Source organism: Anolis carolinensis, chromosome 2, assembly GCF_035594765.1.
Source record: "Anolis carolinensis isolate JA03-04 chromosome 2, rAnoCar3.1.pri, whole genome shotgun sequence".
Lineage (NCBI taxonomy): Eukaryota > Metazoa > Chordata > Lepidosauria > Squamata > Dactyloidae > Anolis > Anolis carolinensis.
Genome location: NC_085842.1, coordinates 292,116,510 through 292,123,981, shown reverse-complemented (window position 1 = coordinate 292,123,981; position 7,472 = coordinate 292,116,510). Strand labels below are relative to the sequence as shown.

The 7,472-nt window shown below is 42.0% G+C and overlaps 1 protein-coding gene across 3 annotated transcripts in view; it reads left to right on the top strand.

The window, feature by feature from the left end:
* Positions 1-19: 19 nt before the first annotated feature.
* Positions 20-7,472, top strand: part of nln (neurolysin) — a 45,472-nt gene continuing 38,019 nt past the window's right edge. For 2 of the 3 annotated variants that reach the window (XM_062972376.1, XM_008102887.3), the window contains exons 1-2: positions 20-160; positions 6,507-6,630. The gene's annotated coding sequence lies outside the window, so the exon portion shown is untranslated. Of the gene's footprint in view, positions 161-6,441; positions 6,631-7,472 lie in introns of all 3 variants that reach the window. The other variant, XM_008102886.3, reaches the window with a different exon arrangement.

Below are 7,472 nucleotides of genomic sequence, written 5' to 3'. Positions count from 1 at the left end.
GAAGGGGAGAAGAGGGCTGCCCAGGGTCCTCCTGCCCGCCTTCGCCACGAGCTTTTGTTCATCCTTTTGCGGCAGAGAAGAGAGTCCATCGCCCAAGAGCCTCCCATTCCGGATTCCGGCCAGGTGTGAATCCATCCCTTTCCAGCCTTGGATCGAGAAGGTGAGCCTCCTCTGCTGGCTTCAGGGCTTGGTGGGGCTTTGGGTGGGTGCCTTTTCCAGGGTTGCTGCCATTCTTAGGGCGGATTTAATGAAATAAAAGTGCGACCTACAGATGGTGCCTTGCGTCCTTCAGCTTCTTTGCAGAAAGTCCAGGGAAGAGGAAGAGGAAGCAAGCAGGTTGTTGGCCCTTGAGGAAATCTGTCAACCCCCCTTCACCCAAATGCTGCAATGATTTGCACACTTCAGAGGGTACAATGATATTGTGTTTGATCCTGAGGCTGGATCTACATGGTCAAATGATGCAGTTATATGTGTTCCCGAAGGCTTTCATGGCCGGAATCACTGGGAGCCCTTCCACGCAGCCCTATATCCCAGAATATCAAGGCAGGAAAATCTCACAATATCTGAATGTGGACACAGAACCCTTCCGCACAGCCCTATATCTCAGAATATCAAGGCAGGAAAATCTCACAATATCTGAATGTGGACACAGAACCCTTCCGCACAGCCCTATATCTCAGAATATCAAGGCAGGAAATCTCACAATATCTGAGTGTGGACACAGAACCCTTCCGCACAGCCCTATATCCCAGAATATCAAGGCAGGAAAATCTCACAATATCTGAATGTGGACACAGAACCCTTCCGCACAGCCCTATATCCCAGAATATCAAGGCAGGAAAATCTCACAATATCTGAATGTGGACACAGAACCCTTCCGCACAGCCCTATATCTCAGAATATCAAGGCAGGAAAATCTCACAATATCTGAATGTGGACACAGAACCCTTCCGCACAGCCCTATATCTCAGAATATCAAGGCAGGAAATCTCACAATATCTGAGTGTGGACACAGAACCCTTCCGCACAGCCCTATATCCCAGAATATCAAGGCAGGAAAATCTCACAATATCTGAATGTGGACACAGAACCCTTCCGCACAGCCCTATATCTCAGAATATCAAGGCAGGAAATCTCACAATATCTGAGTGTGGACACAGAACCCTTCCGCACAGCCCTATATCCCAGAATATCAAGGCAGGAAAATCTCACAATATCTGAATGTGGACACAGAACCCTTCCGCACAGCCCTATATCTCAGAATATCAAGGCAGGAAATCTCACAATATCTGAGTGTGGACACAGAACCCTTCCGCACAGCCCTATATCCCAGAATATCAAGGCTGGAAAATCTCACAATATCTGAGTGTGGACACAGAACCCTTCCGCACAGCCCTATATCTCAGAATATCAAGGCAGGAAAATCTCACAATATCCGAGTGTGGACACAGAACCCTTCCGCACAGCCCTATATCTCAGAATATCAAGGCAGGAAAATCTCACAATATCTGAGTGTGGACACAGGACCCTTCCACACAGCCCTGTATCCCAGAATATCAAGGCAGGAAAATCTCACAATATCTGAATGTGGACACAGAACCCTTCCACACAGCCCTATATCTCAGAATATCAAGGCAGGAAAATCTCACAATATCTGAGTGTGGACACAGGACCCTTCCACACAGCCCTGTATCCCAGAATATCAAGGCAGGAAAATCTCACAATATCTGAATGTGGACACAGAACCCTTCCACACAGCCCTGTATCCCAGAATATCAAAGCAGAAAATCCCACAATATCTGCTTTGAACTGGGTTATCTGGGTCCACTTCTGCCAACCTAGCAGTTCGAAAACATGCCAGTGTGAGTAGATCAATAGGTACCGCTCCAGCAGGAAGGTAACGGCGCTCCATGCAGTCATGCCGGCCACATGACCTTGGAGGTGTCTACGGACAACGCCGGCTCTTCGGCTTAGAAATGGAGATGAGCACCAACCCCCAGAGTCAGACATGACTGGACTTAATGTCAGGGGAAATCTTTACCTTTTATATGGGTCCACACGTAGATAATGTGGGACTTTCTACCTTGATATTCTGAGATATAGGGCTGTGTGGAAGGGCCCTGTGAGTTTTCCGGGCTGTATGGCCATGTTCCAGAAGCATTCTTTCCTGATGTTTCACCTTCATCAAGTGGCTGAGGGGGAAAAGGAAGGGGCCTGAGGTTGTTAGGAATGGTGGGAGCTGAAGTCCAAAACACCTGTAGGCTGAAGTTTGCCCATACCTGGTATAGTATAAGGTTCCTTTTCGTATTTACTAATACAGTTCTCAGATTCTCCTTTGGGAAATGAGTTTAATTGCTGATTTTGTAACATCTGGCCAGATGTTTACACTGGGCTTCTTTCCCCACTCACGAATGTGTAAGGGACCTACCTATGTAGAGTCCTGGAGAACTCAAAGCCTTTCACACTATTATGGCATTTTGCTTGATGAGTCCTGCAAGGCTCTTTCTAAACGTGGATTATGTTTTTCATATTTCCCATAGACCAATATGGCTGTTTTTTGTTTGTGTAATAAAAGGCCCCTACGCAGAAGAGCGTTACAAAATAATTGACCGGTGATATGTATTTTGAAGTGAATTTGCTGAAATGCACTGTGTTCACATTAAACATCCTGACATGTTTAGAGTACACTGGGGAGGCCTATAAAGCAATTATTCTTTTAGCAGTTAAAGTGGTCATGCGTATATTAGTATAAATATTGTATAGTGGGTGAAAGCAAAAGAGGGATTTGTCTTGGTGCACTCGCGTGTAATTCACTTCCCTCTTTGTCTATGTCTTTGCTGTGTTTAGATGCAAACTTAGACAGATATATCTCATTAATCTGAAGGCAGACCTTGTTCAAACAAGGTGTTCCTGTGCTGATTTAGGCTTGCTAAACCCTTTCTTTTTATTGAGCGAAAGCCTGTGCCATGCTTTTTAGGATGTGGCAGTAAATTGCTGCATGATGTGCATCTGAGACATGAATGACTGATACAGACATCCTACAGGAGAATTTATAGATATTTAGAGAGTCCCTCGAGTTTGTCGCTTAATTAAAATTTCATTTCTAACAAGAGGCATAAATAATGCAAGTTGTTTGCTGTCCGTAAGCTGCTGTTAGTATCTTCAGCAGTGCCTGTGTTCCCAATCCATATTGGTATTGTAGCTGTTGAAGACAGCGCTATCTAGCTTGCTTCTAATGTCACATGCTGTGCATAAATTCTTAGTTAGATCATTAAGGTCAGCAGGGCGACAGCAGCGGAGTAGTAATCCGTTTACAAGTTAATTGCATGGCTAATTACTGGTTAGATCTGTGGTTTACTGGTTAATTGAGCAACCAGAATATTGCATCTGCAGAAAGAAATTGTAAGGCTGCCATCCTATACCCAACTGAAAATAAGTCCCATTGTATCATGGAACTGGAAGTGACCACAAGGGCCATCCAGTCTAACCCACTGTTATGCAGGAATGCACAATCAAAGCACTCTTGACAGATGGGCATTGAACCTAATGGGGCCCACTGGTTAGATGTGTACAGGATTGCGCTTGTTTATTGTATGAAGTCATTTTTAAATTGCTGTTAGGTTTATCTAATCTTTATTTTAGCTGAGAAAATTAAATTGATAACATTGAACCAACACAATGTTGGTGCCTCAAATGTTAAAGCTGTTTCTGGATATATTTGACCTGCTGATTCCAAAAATGTCACTAGTTTTCCGTTATGAGCTCTAGTTTTTGAGATACAAAATATATGCCATATACCAGTCATCTGCTCACCCATCAAAAATCATAACTATATAAAAAAAAACTAGAGCCGATGCAGTCTATCCAATGCAATTTTTTGAGTCAATGCCCCATATGACCCCAGGAACAGGCCTAAAAACCAAGACACCAAGGATTTTTTTTGGTTGGACTGTGTCATGTCCCTGATTTATGTCAAGGTGGGCACAACTAAGTTCCCCTTTGCAAGTGGAGCCTAAACCAGATCAGCTGCATTTGGGCTCTTCAGCTTAGGCCAGACTACTTGCAGTATTTGACCTTTGGTTTTTTATGTTCTTCTGAAATGCAATAGTAGGGAAAGCTGTACCTTGCTCTCATTTTATTTACAGTACAGTAGAGTCTCACTTATCCAACGTAAACGGGCCGGCAGAATGTTGGATAAGTGAATATGTTGAATAATAAGGAGGGATTAAGGAAAAGCCTATTAAACATAAAATTAGGTTATGATTTTACAAATTAAGCACCAAAACATCATGTTATACAACAAATTTGACAGAAAAAGTAGTTCAATACGCAGTAATGCTATGTAGTAATTACTGTATTTACAAATTTAGCACCAAAATATCACGATGTTTTGAAAACAAAAATTGACTACAAAAATGCATTCCAGAACGTTGGATATATGAGACTCTACTGTATTTATATTCTACCCTTCTCACCCAATGGGGACTCCGGGCAATGCTGGTTATACAATGACAAGACAGACAACACATAGAGGTATTATATAAGCTTTCCCCCATCTTTTCGGCATCTTTGTAGGCTGTGCTTGGTTCCAGTCACAGGAGGGTGCTGTTGCTCCATTGCCTTGTTGATAAACTTTTCCTCCTTTTTCAAATTGAAACGAAATACCTCCCCGCTTTTATGTGGTTCCTATTTATCTACTCACATTGCTGTTTTCGATCCGCTAGGTGGGCAGGGAGCTGGGCTGAAGGTCAGGAGCTCACCCTGACCTGGCTTTGAACTGTCAACCTTTCGGTTGGCAAGATTACTGCATCATTTTGATGATGTGTTATGTGTGCATTATCCTTATGGGTAGGAAATCTCTTCTTTTTCCTCTCCCACATACAACTTGAATGTTATAATTAGAACCTTGAAATAAGAGGAGTGGTGGGGTTTGGAGCCACCTATCCAGGATTGCCAAACAACTCCTAGGCAGCAGCAGTGACACTAGTGGAGGTCTCTCTGAGACAACAGCCATGGAACCATAGCTAACACTTGTTAGTCCTGCACAGAAGGAGGCATGGTTAATCCCCTTTTGAATGGCATACCATGAAAAAAACTCTTTATGGTGAAACAATCCAAAATGAAGCAAAAAATAGCACCAGAAGATATCATGCCCAAGTTGTATGCTTATCTTCAGATTTCTGTTTTGAATATCTTATTTATCAATTTATTTATTTTATTATTGATGATTTGTTTTATTGGAGTTTGTGTCATTTGAGACTCTTCCCCATACTTTATTAGCTTTTCTTAAGGGGTGAATTAATCTTTAGCCAGATAACTGTCTTACTGTCCTCCAGCTTGCTCCAGTATGCTCTTGGGGAATACACCAATAGGGATCTTGGTACTGTGGTTGAATTTTATCACCTTTACCTGCTAAGCCAGGGGGACATGTGGGTTTTACATAGAGGACATGGAATGGATTGGCTGTCGTGACTAGAATAACACTCTCTAGTGACAGATTTTTTTCAGATTGTTTGGCATCATGTAATTTATTTATGCACTTATTTATTAGCCATTATATTTATTTATATCCCACTTTGACTTTATTTTAAGAGAGGAAAACAGGATAGAAAGAAGAACAATTATGATGATGATTATTATTTTTAATAATAATGAATGTATTACTCACCTCTCCCTGCGTCTTAAGGCGGGGTATAACATCATTAAAACAAGAGATAGTAAAGGTAAAGGTTTTCCCCTGACAGTAAGTCTAGTTGTGTCCGACTTGGGGGATTGGTGCTCATCTCCATTTCTAAGCTGAAGAGCCGATGTTGTCCGTAGACACCTCTAAAGATATGTGGCCACTGTTACTTTCCCGCTGGAGTGGTACTTATTGATCTTCTCACATTTTACATTTTTTCGAACTGCTAGGTTGGCAGAAGCTGGGGTAACAGTGGGAGCTCACCCTGTTCCTTGGATTCGAACCTCTGACCTTTCAGTCAGCAAGTTCAGTAGCTCAGCGGTTTAATTCGCTGCACCATTGAGGGCTCTTGTACAAAGTACAAGTTAAAATCCACTTATAAAATGCAGATTAAAATTCACAACTTAAATTTGAACGGGTAGACCTGCTGGAAGAGATGGGTCATCAATAGTGTCTTAAATTCCAAAAGTCGATCTAGCAGTTGGATCTCTTCCAGCAGTTCATTCCACAGTCATGGGGCGGCAAATAAAAAGGTTCTCTAGGTGACGGTTGCCAGTTGGGTTCTGGCAGGCTGGAGTAGCAGCCCCCAGGGGACGTAAGTGTTTAGGGTAGATTGCACAGGAGAAGGCAATCCTGTAGGTAACCTGGACTCAAACCATGTAGGGCTTTAAAGATCAAAACCAACACTTTGTACTTTGCCTGAAAACTGTTTGGCAACCAGTTGAGTGACTTTAGAATGGGCATATTATGCTTACTCCTAGATGTTCCTGTGACCAATCTGGCTGCTGCGTTTTGAAGTAATAGGAGTTTCCGGACTTTTTTACAGAGCGCATTGCAAAGCACATTGCAGAAATCCAACCTTGAGGTTGCCAGCACATGCACTACAGTACCATCTTCAGGTCTTCAAATTATAGGAAGGGGCACAGCTGACGTATCAGCCGAAGCTGGCAGTAAGTACTCCTGACTGTCTTGGATATTATTGACTTAGATATTATTATATCATCATCATTATTATTTCTTGTCCTAAGGAGAATTCTGTTATTTGTGGCTGCAAGGATCAGTTGCTACTCCCTTTTTTGGGAAGGGAATATGAGATAGAATCTATAACACTATGTAACACAATTTTTGTTCCTGGTTATAAATGTCATTTCCTAATTGGTTCTATCATAAAAATATGGAAAGCAGTTATTAAACTGCAAAAACTTTGTTTTTGCGAGTCATCTTGCAGCAGATTTTGCTATAGTTTTTCAGTTAATATCTCATATGAGTCTCAACCAATTCAACAGGGTTGTTGTATATTTTCCGGGCTGTATGGCCATGTTCTAGAAGTATTCTCTCCTGACGTTTCGCCCACATCTATGGCAGGCATCCTCAGAGGTTGTGAGGTAACCTGAGAATGCCTGCCATAGATGTGGGTGAAACGTCAGGAGAAAATACTTCTAGAACATGGCCATACAGCCCGGAAAACATACAACAACCCTGTGATCCCAGTCATGAAAGCCTTCGACAACCAATTCAACATTTGTGACAGCCACAAAAATGAAGTTTCTGGAGTATGACAATTGCTTTCAAAGTAAATAATGCACAATTAAACAGGAAATAACCCTTTCAAACCAGGAACAGACATGTTTTCCAATTTTGTTACATAGTGTAATATATTTATGGTGACTGCCTTCAATGCATAAGCATCAGTGGAATTTCCATGGATGCACTAGGCATGAATGTTGCTTTGTTATTCTTAGTTTCTTTTGCTGTTATTTTGATTTCTGTCTTGTTGCATTACAGCTCCATT